Below are 14523 nucleotides of genomic sequence, written 5' to 3' on the forward strand. Positions count from 1 at the left end.
AATGCCTTTCCCTTTTAGGATCTGGCGTTCAACCGCCATGCCGTCAAACGCAGCCGCGGTAAGTCTTGAAAAAGACAGGGACCCTGCTGTAGCAGGTCCCTTCTCAGAGGTAGAGGCCACGGTTCGTCCGTGAGCATCTCTTGAAGTTCCGGATACCAAGTCCTTCTCGGCCAATCCGGAACCACTAGTATTGTTCTTACTCTTCTTTGCCGTATGATCTTCAATACCTTTGGTATGAGCGGCAGAGGAGGAAACACATACACTGACTGGTACACCCAAGGAGTTACCAGTGCGTCCACAGCTATCGCCTGTGGATCTCTTGACCTGGCGCAATATTTGTCCAGTTTCTTGTTGAGGCGAGACGCCATCATGTCTACAATTTGTCTTTCCCAACGGTCTATTAACATGTTGAAGACTTCTGGATGTAGACCCCACTCTCCCGGATGAAGATCGTGTCTGCTGAGGAAGTCTGCTTCCCAGTTGTCCACGCCCGGGATGAACACTGCTGACAGTGCTATCACGTGATTCTCCGCCCAGCGAAGAATCTTGGCAGCTTCTGCCATTGCACTCCTGCTTCTTGTGCCGCCCTGCCTGTTTACATGGGCGACCGCCGTGATGTTGTCCGACTGAATCAACACCGGCTTTCCTTGCAGGAGAAGTTCCGCCTGGCTTAGAGCATTGTAGATTGCTCTTAGTTCCAGAATGTTTATGTGAAGAGACTTTTCCAGACTCGTCCATACTCCCTGGAAGTTTCTTCCTTGTGTGACTGCTCCCCAGCCTCTCAGGCTGGCGTCCGTGGTCACCAGGATCCAATCCTGAATGCCGAATCTGCGGCCTTCTAATAGGTGAGCCTTCTGCAACCACCACAGAAGTGACACCCTTGTCTTTGGTGACAGGGTTATTCGCAGGTGCATCTGCAGATGCGACCCTGACCATTTGTCCAACAGATCCCTTTGGAATATTCTTGCATGGAATCTGCCGAATGGAATTGCTTCGTAAGAAGCCACCATTTTTCCCAGGACTCTTGTGCATTGATGTACTGACACTTTTCCTGGTTTTAGGAGGTTCCTGACCAGATCGGATAACTCCTTGGCTTTTTCCTCTGGAAGGAAAACCTTTTTCTGAACCGTGTCCAGAATCATTCCTAGGAACAGCAGACGAGTTGTCGGGATTAAATGGGATTTTGGAATATTCAGAATCCACCCGTGTTGTCTTAGCACCTCTTGAGATAGTGCTAAAGCTGTCTCCAGCTGTTCTCTGGACCTTGCCCTTATTAGGAGATCGTCCAAGTATGGGATAACTAATACGCCTTTTCTTCGAAGAAGAATCATCATCTCGGCCATTACCTTGGTAAAGACCCGAGGCGCCGTGGACAATCCGAACGGCAGCGTCTGAAACTGATAGTGACAGTTTTGAACAATGAACCTGAGGTACCCCTGGTGTGCGGGGTAAATCGGAACGTGTAGATACGCATCCTTGATGTCCAAGGATACCATAAAGTCCCCTTCTTCCAGGTTCGCTATCACTGCTCTGAGTGACTCCATCTTGAACTTGAACTTTTTTATGTAGAGGTTCAAGGACTTCAGATTTAGAATAGGCCTTACCGAGCCATCCGGCTTCGGTACCACAAATAGAGTGGAATAATACCCCTTTCCTTGTTGTAATAGGGGTACTTTGACTATCACCTGCTGAGCGTACAGCTTGTGAATGGCTTCCAACACCCTCTCCCTTTCGGAAGAGACGGTTGGTAAGGCAGACTTCAGGAAACGATGAGGAGGATCCGTCTCTAATTCCAACCTGTACCCCTGAGATATTATCTGCAGGATCCAGGGGTCTACCTGCGAGTGAGCCCACTGCGCGCTGTAATTTTTGAGACGGCCCCCCACTGTCCCCGAGTCCGCTTGAGAGGCCCCAGCGTCATGCTGAGGTTTTTGCAGGAGCCGGGGAGGGCTTCTGTTCCTGGGAAGGAGCTGCCTGTTGGTGTCTCTTCCCTCTTCCTCTGCCTCGTGGCAGGTACGACAAGCCCTTTGCTCTCTTATTTTTGTAGGAGCGAAAAGGCTGCGGTTGAAAGGTCGGTGCCTTTCTCTGTTGGGGAGTGACTTGAGGTAAAAAAGTGGATTTCCCGGCAGTAGCCGTGGCCACCAAGTCTGATAGACCAACTCCAAATAACTCCTCCCCTTTATACGGCAAAACCTCCATGTGACGTTTTGAATCCGCATCGCCTGTCCACTGTCGTGTCCATAAGGCTCTTCTGGCTGAAATGGACATAGCACTCACCCGAGATGCCAGTGTGCAAATATCCCTCTGTGCATCACGCATATAGATAAATGCATCCTTTATTTGTTCTAACGACAGTAAAACATTGTCCCTATCTAGGGTATCAATATTTTCAATCAGGGATTCTGACCAAACTACTCCAGCACTGCACATCCAGGCAGTTGCTATAGCTGGTCGTAGTATAACACCTGCATGTGTGTATATATCCTTTTGAATAACTTCCATCTTTCTATCTGATGGATCCTTAAGTGCGGCCGTCTCAGGAGAGGGTAACGCCACTTGTTTGGATAAGCGTGTGAGCGCCTTGTCCACCTTAGGGGGTGTTTCCCAGCGCGCCCTAACCTCTGGCGGGAAAGGGTATAATGCCAATAACTTTTTTGAAATTATCAACTTTTTATCAGGAGCAACCCACGCTTCATCACACACGTCATTTAATTCTTCTGATTCAGGAAAAACTGTTTGTAGTTTTTTCACACCATACATAATACCCTGTTTTACGGTATCTGTAGTATCAGCTAAATGTAACGTCTCCTTCATTGCCAAAATCATATAACGTGTGGCCCTACTGGAAAATACGTTTGAATTTCTACCGTCGTCACTGGAATCAGTGCCCGTGTCTGGGTCTGTGTCGACCGACTGAGGCAAAGGGCGTTTTACAGCCCCTGACGGTGTTTGAGGCGCCTGGACAGGCATTAATTGATTGTCCGGCCGCCTCATGTCCTCAACTGACTGTTTAAGGGAAGATAAACCATCACGTAATTCCACAAATAAAGGCATCCATTCTGGTGTCGACCCCCTGGGGGGTGACATCTGCATATTTGGCAATTGCTCCGCCTCCACACCAATATCGTCCTCATACATGTCGACACCACGTACCGACACACACCGCAAACTCACAGGGAATGCTCTAATGAAGACAGGACCCACTAGCCCTTTTGGGGAGACAGAGGGAGAGTCTGCCAGCACACACCACAAAGCGCTATATATACAAGGGATATCCTTATATTAAGTGCTCCCTTATAGCTGCTTTAATATATATATATATAGCCATTAATGTGCCCCCCCTCTCTGTTTTACCCTGTTTCTGTAGTGCAGTGCAGGGGAGAGACCTGGGAGCCGTTCTGACCAGCGAAGCTGTGACAGAAAATGGCGCCGTGTGCTGAGGAGATAGGCCCCGCCCCTTTTTCGGCGGGTTCTTCTCCCGCTATTTTTCCAGTCAGGCAGGGGTTAAATATCTCCATATAGCCCCTATGGGCTATATGTGAGGTATTTTTAGCCTTGTATAAGGTTTATATTTGCCTCTCAGAGCGCCCCCCCCCAGCGCTCTGCACCCTCAGTGACTGCCCAGTGAAGTGTGCTGAGAGGAAAATGGCGCACAGCTGCAGTGCTGTGCGCTACCTTATGAAGACTGAGGAGTCTTCAGCCGCCGGTTTCCGGACCTCTTCACGCTTCAGCATCTGCAAGGGGGTCGGCGGCGCGGCTCCGGGACCGGACTCCACGGCTGGGCCTGTGTTCGATCCCTCTGGAGCTAATGGTGTCCAGTAGCCAAGCAGCAAATCCACTCTGCATGCAGGTGAGTTTACTACTTTCCCCCTAAGTCCCACGTTGCAGTGATCCTGTTGCCAGCAGGACTCACTGTAAAGAAAAAAACCTAAACTAAACTTTCTCTAAGCAGCTCTTTAGGAGAGCCACCTAGATTGCACCCTTCTCGTTCGGGCACAAAATCTAACTGGAGTCTGGAGGAGGGTCATAGGGGGAGGAGCCAGTGCACACCACCTGACCTAGTAAAGCTTTACTTTTTTGTGCCCTGTCTCCTGCGGAGCCGCTATTCCCCATGGTCCTTTCAGGAACCCCAGCATCCACTTAGGACGATAGAGAAATAAATGATATGTCCTTGTATTCTCCCTATCTGCAGATAAGATAGAGGCTGGCTCATGCAGCTCAGAGATTCTTCTAACATAAATACATCTAATGTAAATGCCTAAGAAGAAACTAGATGCTATTTAGGGGGAATCGTTTCAGGACTAATTTACACAATTATGGAATATTACAGGAAAATTAGATACAAGATGTTCCTATCTAAAATAATAATTTAAAAAAAAAAACCCTCCCTCGCAGCCTGACCCTAACCCTCCCCGGTGGTGCCTAAACCTAACCCCCCTCCCCGCAACCTAAACCTAACCTCCCACTCCACAGCCTAAACGTAACCTCAGATGTGCCGGCACAAGCTCGTTCGGGATCCCGGAGCCGCGCTTGTAACCCTAATCGGGATGCCGGTGTCGGCATTTCGGCTGCCAAGATCCCGACTGCTGGGATCCTGACCAGATCCCACCAAAACAGCTGTTGGGGAAGGGTGGTCTTCAGTTTGCCGGCTGTCGGGGTCCCGGCGCACAGTATACCGGCGCCGGAATCCCGACAGCAGGCATACCGACACCGTTTCTCCCTTTTGGGGGTCCATGACCCCCCCTGGGGGGAGAATAGATAGCGTGGCACACCGCGCTCGCAGCGAGCACGTAAGGGGCTCATTTGCACTCGCCACACTGTCGGTATGCCGGCTATCGGGATTCCGGCGCCAGTATGCTGTGCGCCGGGAACCCGACAGCCGGCATACCATACTACACTCGTCGGGGAATGCTGGTATTATGATGACAATATCCATGCCGATGCTGCTGCATGTCTAATCATGGCTTTATGATGCATTGATGCTCCATTTGGCTTATGCACTTTCTCTTAAGTCCTAGAGGATGCTGGGATCCATTTAGTACCATGGGGTATAGACGGGTCCTTTGGGAGCCACTAGCACTTTAAGAGTTTAATAGTGTGGGCTGGCCCCTCCCTCTATGCCCCTCCTACCAGACTCAGTTTAGAAAATGTGCCCGTAGGAGCCGGTAACAGCTAGGGGAGCTCTTAGGAGTTTTTCTAGTTTTATTGTTTTGAGTGGTTAGGTACAGGAAGGTTGCCTGCTGGCATCAGCATCCCTGCTTCGTGGGACTTAGGGGGGGAGTAGGAACCAACTCTTGAAGTTAATGGTTCTCTATCTCTGCTGACAGGACACTGAGCTCCTGAGGGTGATGATCGCAAGGCCACGAGGCGATCGCTCACTCCCGCAGCACGGCCGCCATCCCCTAACAGAGCCAGAAGAAAGAAGAGTGGCGAGTTCAGCGCTGGCAGCCTGGTTAGCGGGTCGCCGGTGGGAATTGCGGCACAAGGGTGGGAGCGCAGCTGTCAGGCTGCGCTCCATGAAGGCTCAGCAACATATCTATGTAGACGCGGCTGAGGGGCGTGAGCCAGCGCAATCACCCTAATACTGGTAATGCAGCTAACAGGGTCTAATCTCGCTGTTAGCACTGAAGACCTCAGACCAGTATAATCACATTGTGCGGGAAGCCACGCGTCATTACAGGGGGCGGGGCTTCTCCTCAAAGCGTATCCAGCACTCACCAGCGCCATTTTCTCCCTGCAGAACGCTGAGACACGCCAACAGGGAGCGCTGACCCTCCACATAACTCCAGTTACTGCGGTACCAGGGTGTTATAGACAGGGGGGGGGGGGGGGGTAAAGTGTAGTTAGTGCTATTTAACCTATTAAGGTTATTTAGTCTGCGCCGGGCTGTTCTCATAATAACTGCTCACTGGGGCGCGGTGTGGCCGGCTTCTTATACTCTGTGACTCTCTGAAGGTACTCTGGGGGAAACTGTCTCTGACATTTTCGTGTGTGTGTGTGTATGTGTGTGTGTGTATATATATATATATATATATATATATATATACATATATATCTATCTATATATCTATCTCACATTACCATGTCTAAGGGCTCTGTATCATGTGCTGCAGAGTGTGTATCTTCTCCTGAGGTGTCTATCCCATGTACTCAGGACTGCAATGTGCTTTCCCAACCTGCCGAATCCGAATCCCAATGAGTGGATTCTTGAAGGGGAATGATATCCCAGATTTCATCAAGGATGTCACATAATGAGAAAGAGTCACAGTGTTTGAGAAAGTCTGTAGAGGGTTTGCAGCATTCAGCGCCTACTCCCTCAAATACCCCACCTGCATACCCTAAAAAACGTACACTTGCCCAGATAATGCAAGTTGACACTGATACAGACTCTGATACAGGGGACAGTGATGGGGATATACAGGAAGGGGATGCATCCCTTGCTAAGGGGGTGCAGCTGATGATTGAAGACATTAGGGATGTTTTGCATATTAATGAGAAGGTACCTGAGCCGGAAGAGGAATCTTATTTTACGGAAAAAAATAAATCCTCCCTCACATTCCCTGCTTCTAAAGAGCTAAATTCTTTATTTGAAAAATCCTGGGAAAACCCAGAGAAAAAATTCCAGATCCCTAAAAGAATTCTCATTGCTTTTCCTTTCCCTGAAGAGGATAGAAAAAAATGGGAAAACCAGCCTATAGTAGACGCTTCTGTATCTAGGTTGTCTAAACAGGTGGTTTTACCTGTCCCTGGTTCAATAGCCCTAAAAGAGCCGGCAGACCGCAAGATTGAGACTACGCTCAAATCTCTATACACTGCTACAGGTGTGGCTTTAAGGCCCACTACTGCTTGTGCGTGGATTTCTAAAGCCAAAGTAAAGTGGTCAGGCACATTACTAGAGGACTTAGTTTCTATGGATAGGAGTGATATTGATTTGTTTTTGCGTCACATACAGGATTCTGCTAGGTTCATGGTGGTGGCCATGAAAGACCTTGGAATGCTGAATGCAAGGGCTACTTCCATGGCGGTTTCAGCACGCAGAGGACTCTGGCTATGCCAATGGACTGCAGATGCAGAATCTAAGAAAAGTGTGGAGAAACTACCCTTTACAGGTCAGGCTCTATTTGGGGATGCATTGGAAGCGTGGATTTCCACGGCAACTGCGGGTAAGTCAACCTTTCTCCCCTCAGCAGCTCCACCAACTAGGAAATCATATCCTTCACCTACACTGCAGTCCTTTCGGACCGCAAAATTTAAAAAATCCAAATCCCCTTCCACCTTCTTTAGGGGTGGTCGGGGAAAATCCAAAAAACCTGCACCAACAGGTTCTCAGGAGCAGAAACCAGGTTCTGTTTCCTCAAAATCTTTAGCATGACGGTGGACCTCCCAGCCTGGAGATCGGGCAGGTAGGAGCGAGACTAAAACATTTCAGTCCCATCTTGGCGTCATCAGGCCTAGACCCCTGGGTGACAGACATTGTTACCCAGGGCTACAGACTGGAGTTTCAGGAACTCCCACCTCATAGATTCTTCAAATCAGGCTTACCAGTTTCGCTGACAGAAAGTGCTATCCTACAGGAAGCCGTTCAAAAATTAGTCCGAACAGATGTTATGGTCCCAGTTCCACCTCATCTACTTCACAAGGGTTATTACTAAAACCTGTTTATGGTGCCGAAACCGGATGGTTCGGGAAGGCCGATTTTAAACCTAAAGTCATTGAACCCCTACTTAAGGGAATTCAAATTCCAGATGGAATCTCTGAGAGCGGTGATCTCAGGTCTGGAGGAGGGGGAATTCCTAGTATCCCTTGATATCAAGGATGCATACCTTCACATTCCGATCTCGCCCTCTCACCAGGCATATCTCAGATTTGCGCTGCTCGATTGTCACCATCAGTTTCAGGCACTGCCTTTTGGTCTCTCCACAGCACCAAAGGTGTTCACCAAGGTCATGGCAGAGATGATGCTACTCCTCCGCAGACAAGGAGTGAACATAATTCCATATCTGGACGATCTGCTGATAAAAGCATCGTTCAGGGGAGGTTGTTGCAGAGTATTGCTCTCTCAACTCGACTACTCCAGGATCATGGGTGGATCCTGAACCTTCCAAAGTCACATTCGGAGCCGACAAGGAGACTACCCTTCCTGGGAATGACACTTGACACGGATGTGCAGAGGGTCTTTCTACCGGTGGAGAAAGCATGGGTGATCCAATCAATGGTACGGGATGTCCTGAAGCCAGCCCAGGTTTCGGTTCATTAGTGCATTCGCCTTCTGGGGAAGATGGTAGCCTCCTACAAGGATCTTCAGTACGGAAGGTTCCATGCGTGGTCATTCCAGCTAGATCTCCTAGACAAATGGTCGGAATCACACCTTCACATGCACCAGCAGATATGCCTGTCGCCGAAAGCCAGAATTTCGCTACTCTGGTGGCTGCAAACTTCTTGCCTACTCGAAGGCTGCAGGTTCGGGATTCAGAATTGGATCCTTCTAACCACGGATGCAAGTCTCAGAGGTTGGGGAGCGGTCACCCAAGGGGAAAATTTCCAAGGAAAGTGGTCAAGTCTGGAGTCCATACTTCCGATTAACATTCTGGAACTAAGGGCCATATACAACGGCCTTCTACAAGCCGCACATCTTCTGCAAGATCGGGCCATACAGGTCCAGTCAGACAATGTCAGTGCAGTGTTTTACATAAACCGTCAGGGCGGAACGAAGAACGGCAATGTCAGAGGAAACAAGAATCATCCTCTGGGCATAAAAGCACGTGGTGGCGCTATCAGCAACCTTCATTCCGGGAGTGGACAACTGGGAAGCGGACTTCCTCAGCAGACACAATCTCCATCCAGGAGAATGGGGCCTCCACCCGGAGGTGTTCGCAGAGGTGACAAGCCGATGGGGTGTTCCTCAAGTAGACATGATGGCTTCTCGTCTCAACAAGAAGCTTCGGAAGTACTGTTCCAGGTCGAAAGACCCACAGGCAGTGGCGGTGGATGCACTGGTAACTCCGTGGGTGTTCCAGTCGGTGTATGTGTTCCCTCCACTTCCACTCATTCCAAGGATTCTCAAACTCATAAAAAGAACAGGAGTTCAGGCAATCCTTATTGCTCCGGACTGGCCAATGAGGACTTGGTAAGCCGATCTTCTGGAATTCCTCCTGGAGGATCCGAGGCCTCTTCCTCTTTGCGAGGACCTTCTGCAACAGGGGCCGTTCGCCTATCAAGACTTACCGCTGCTACGTTTGATGGCATGGAGGTTGAACACCAGATCTTAGCTCGGAAAGGGCATTCCGAAAAAGGTCATTCCTACCCTGATACAGGCTAGGAAGGGAGTTACGTCTAAACATTACATCGGATTTGGAAAAAGTATGTGTCTTGGTGTGACTCCAATAAGTTTCAAATGGTGGAGTTTCAACTGGGATGGTTTCTCCTCTTTCTGCAAGCAGGTGTGGATGTGGGCCTACGCTTGGGCTCCATAAAAGTCCAGAATTTTCTTCCAGAAACAATTGGCTGCCCTCCCTGAGGTTCAGACATTCTTGAAAGGGGTTCTGCACATCCAACCACCCTTTGTGCCTCCTACGGCACCTTGGGATCTTAACGTGGTATTGCAGTTCCTGCAATCGGACTGGTTCGAACCTTTACAGGAGGTGGACGTCAAGTTTCTTACTTGGAAGGTGGTCACACTGTTGGCATTGGCAACTGCAAGACGTGTGTCAGAATTAGGGGCATTGTCGTGCAAGAGCCCCTATTTGATTTTCCATGAAGATAGGGCTGAGTTCGGAACGCGTCAGCAGTTTCTTCCAAAGGTTGTGTCAGCTTTTCATATCCACCAACCTATTGTGGTGCCAGTGGCTACTGACTCCTCAATTACCTCAAAGTCCTTGGATGTGGTGAGGGCTTTGAAAATTTATGTGAAGTGAACTTCTCAGAAAGTCGGACGCTTTAGCCGTCCTTTATGATCCCAACAAGGTTGGGTGTCCTGCTTCAAAGCAGACGATTTCTCGTTGGATCAAGTTTACTATCCAGCATGCTTATTCTATGGCAGACTTGCCGTGTCCCAAATCGGTTAAGGTCCACTCTACTCGTAAAGTGGGTTCTTCCTGGCTGGCTGCCCGGGGTGTCTCGGCTTTACAGCTTCGCCGAGCAGCTACTTGGTCTGGGTCGAACACGTCTGCTAAGTTCTACAAGTTCGATACTTTGGCCTCTGAGGACCTAATGTTTGGTCAATCTGTTCTGCGGGAACCTCAGCACTCTCCCTCCCGTATTGTGAGCTTTGGTACATCCCCACGGTACTAAATGGACCCCAGCATCCTCTAGGTCGTAAGAGAAAATAGGATTTTAATTACCTACGGGTAAATCCTTTTCTCGTAGTCCGTAGGGGATGCTGGCAGCCCGCCCAGTGCTTCGTATTCCTGCATTGTTACTTGGTTCAGTATTGTTGTTATAGCCGTTGCTGAATTGATCCAAGTTGGTTAGCTTGGCTTTCCTTTTTGTTATGTGTGAGCTGGTGTGAATCTCACCACTATCTGTGTATTTCGGGGGTCATTCCGACCCGATCGCTTGCTGCAGTTTATCGCAGCGCAGCGATCGGGTCGGATCTGCGCATGCGCCGGAGCCGCAGTGCGCCAGCGTATGCTGAGCGGCCGAAGGCCGTTGTAGTGTAGCGATCGCCTCTGCCTGATTGACAGACAGAGGCGGTTGCTGGGTGGGAGGGGGCTGGACGGCAGCGTTTAGCCGCCATTTAGGGGGGTGCGGTCCGGCGAACGCAGGCTTGGCCGGACTGTTGGGGAGGAGAGCCGAGGCGGCTGTGTGACGTCACATGCAGCCCCTGTGACCTGGGCAGCGAGGAGGTTCTCCCGGCCAGCCGCAGGAGCTGCGCTGGCCGGGAGTTACTCCTGAAATGCAAAAGCATCGCTGCTGTGCAATGCATTTGCATTTCTGCGGGGGGGGGGGGGGGGGGGGGGAGCGGCACTGACATGCGGAGCGGACTAGCCCTGTGCTTGGCGTCCCCCAGCATGTCTGAGTGCCTGATCATAGCTGTGCTAAATTTAGCACAGCTACGATCATCTCGGAATGACCCCCTCCTTCTCTCAAAGTATGTCCGTCTCCTCGGGCACAGTTTCTAGACTGAGTCTGATGGGAGGGGCATAGAGGGAGGAGCCAGCCCACACTATTAAACTTTTAAAGCATCAGTGGCTCCCAAAGGACCCGTCTGTACCCCATGGTACTAAATGGACCCCAGCATCCTCTACGGACTAAGAGAAAAGGATATATATATATCTATATCTATATATATATATATATATATATATATCTCTCTCTGGAAATAGCAAAAGAAGGAGAATGCGCTCATAGTGCAAATCAATTTAATTAATAAACCACATAGATGCACAGGATAGGTCAAATGAATAGCAGTGGACTCGTACCCTGATAGCCCACTCTGTGGGCTGTGTATCACATGAAAAGTAAAACCACAAGGCAAAAGCTGCAGCCCGCTGCACCTGGATCTGGGACCACGCACCGCACCAGCTTCAGCGACCGATCCGTCAGGACACCTGTACCGGGTGAAGTCGGGGATGACAGCTCATGTGGAACAAGAAGCGCCTGGTAAGCCCCACCTAAGCGCGTTTCGTAATCACTTCGTCAGGAGGTTGGCTTACAAGACGTCAGCACGAGCTTTATATAGCAGTCACATATCAATAATGGTACCATTAATTGTTAATTACCATCAGCCACTCTAATTCTCAGCAGCAACAGCCTCACTTAAAAGTGCTAGACAGCAATCATTAATACAATCTGATAAAAAAAACATCAGTAAGTAGATGGCTAATTTCATAAAAACTACGCTAAAGCTACAAAACTGGTGGCTCGTCAGCGACAATTTTCAAAGCTAATAAGCACACACAATTTAACACAATACATAAATACAGAATACAAATAGACTTATTTAAAAGTGCAATAAAAAATTAATTAATGCACACCGATATAAGCATTTTGTTTAAAAAACACCGATATAGACATTTTGTTTAGAAAACAGCAATGCAGTATCATCTCAGCGGTAATACATCTGATGTACAGAACATCAATACACATACTAAATAACATGCATAAAGCATTAACTATAAAGTCCATGTCATACCATAAATGCTACAGGCACTATTTAAAGTGACATGAGCATATAAAATAGTGATCTACATGTAGTAAGAAAACCTTATATCCCCGGGGACCCACCCGTCCTACTTCCAGAGCGCCGCGGAGCCGGGGGACTGATTTATCTGTCCCTGTGGGTTGCGGCCTGCTGCACTGTAGAAGCCGGGGCCTCGATTTTGCTCGACTTCCGGGACTGGAGCGCGGCGGACCGTCGACCAAGAGGAGTGACCGCGGGTCTCACCCACTCGATCCCGCGGCCTGTCTCCAGCTCCTATCATCTGCAGGTGGCTGCCGACGTGCCCGCAAAGCCTGGAGCACCCCGGGTGAAAGAGTGAGTGACGGAGCCTGCCGCCGGGAGCTGCGGCGGCCATCTTAACTCCTCTCGCCCTGCACCACAATTGCTGGAAGCTGCAAGCCTGTGAGAGCAGGATCAGAGGCTGGTCCCTGACGGCCCTCCAGGCTTTATCACTATAATACAAGGCCCTTTTACTTGCTGTGTAGCTATGTGTTAATGAAGCTCTCCTACTATACCACCTCTCTGTGCCTACTGCATTGTAATAAAGAGAACATTAGCTCACGGACGGGCGGCGCGCCGCTGGTCCCCCTAAATCCCTGCCCCGGCTGCTCGACCTGCGCTCTCCTCCACCTCTATACTTGCCCTCTCCATACGGTGTGCCTGGGCTGTCGACTGCTCTACCATCTATGCTCACAGTCTCTGGAGTTGATTGCGATTCTGATGCACCCTTGACTGTGAAATCCCTCTGCCAGATTCTCTCCGCCTTTAAATCTGAACTTCTAAAAGACCTGACCTCTGCTGTCCGTGAGGTCAAAACCAGGCTGGTGGCAATTGGGGACAGGACCGACCACTTGGAACGTAAGGAGGAAGAACTGGTCGCTTCCCATAACGAGTTGATCACCTCTCATGACCGTCAACAACAGGAGATGGACCAATTCCGGTCCAAGTTAGCCGACATGGAGTACAGATCCCGACGGAACAACATTAAGATCAGGGGCATCCCCGATTCTGTCACCAATTCTGAACTCGAACCCTATGCCATCGCCCTCTTCAGGACGCTCCTCCCCGCTGCGGATATCGCAGAGCTCCTGATTGACCGTATCCACTGTCTACCTCGACCACGCACAGTCTCCTCTGACCTTCCTAAAGATACCCTCCTCCGTGTGCATTTCTTTACAGTCAAGGAACGCATCATGAGAGCTGCCAGAGAATCCAAAAATTCAGACACCTTAGGGGGCCTCCAAATATTCCAGGATTTCTCTGCTGCCACCATTGCAAAGAGACGTGCCCTTTCACCTATTACTCTGGCGCTCAGGTCTCATGATATCCACTACCGCTGGGGATTCCCGGTCAAACTGATAGTTTCCTATGAGGACTCTACTTACACCGTCTCCTCCCTCGATGCAGGAGTCAAGTTGCTCTTGGATTGGGACATTACTGTTCAGAAGTCTTCTGCTCCATCCCGTCCGTCCTCAATTCGTCAGGAATGGTTGAACACCTGATCCACCTGGTCACAGCATCGGGTCTCTCAACATCCATTTCAGACTCTGTGAATGTATAGACCTCTTCCCCCCTGCCATGAGGGGAAGTCATTAACATTTATTGTACCCGTTATGCGTTATGATATTTCTCTTGGTCTATATGTTACAGGTTACTCTTTCACTTGTTACGATGTATCTTATCATATACTGGTTATTTGTCACTGTTTTCGTTTACTCCCGCTCCCGGGGGCATTATGCCCTGCTAGAATTATCCCCAGTTGTTTATATGTGATGTCCCCTATGCTCTCACCTATTGCGTCATAGGGCCAGTGTAACATGTTCTTATTCTTCCTCTAACTCGTTGTACCTGAGTGGCGGTGTCTGCTCTGCTGGCCCGTCCCCGACTTTTTTCTATACTACTGCAAGTTGCTTTCTTCCCCTGCAGTAGTCATGCAGGTCCAATGTACCGGACCTTTTTTTTTTTGTCTACCCCCTTCTCCTAGTTTGCTCTGTCCCCCCTGCATCCCTTCCTGCCTCTCTTCCCTCCGAGCTCCAGAGTCATGGCTTCCCTCCACTTCCTGTGGTACTCTGTTCTCCATTTCAACGGTAATTATGATGCCTAGTATAGATACTTATCTCTCGCCCTTGCCTTACATTTTTAATGGTTAATCTCCTCTCTCTCAATTGTAAATGTGTCTAAACTCGCCCAACAAACGCAGACTAGCCCTCTCTTTCTTTCGCCAACAAAGAGCTGACGTAGTCGCGCTGCAAGAAACCCATTTCTCCTTTGCTAACCCTCCCCGTTTAAAGATAAGAATTTTCCAGTGGGATATTACGCAAACGCCCCGTTTAAACGTAATGGGGTAGCTATTCTCTTTAGTA

At 49.5% G+C, this 14523-nt stretch overlaps 1 protein-coding gene across 5 annotated transcripts in view; it reads right to left on the reverse strand.

Moving 5' to 3' along the window:
* Positions 1 to 14523, reverse strand: part of HSPBAP1 (HSPB1 associated protein 1) — a 336513-nt gene that overhangs the window by 195180 nt on the left and 126810 nt on the right. The gene's annotated exons all lie outside the window — the stretch shown is intronic.

This window comes from Pseudophryne corroboree, chromosome 7 (assembly GCF_028390025.1).
Source record: "Pseudophryne corroboree isolate aPseCor3 chromosome 7, aPseCor3.hap2, whole genome shotgun sequence".
Classification (NCBI taxonomy): domain Eukaryota; kingdom Metazoa; phylum Chordata; class Amphibia; order Anura; family Myobatrachidae; genus Pseudophryne; species Pseudophryne corroboree.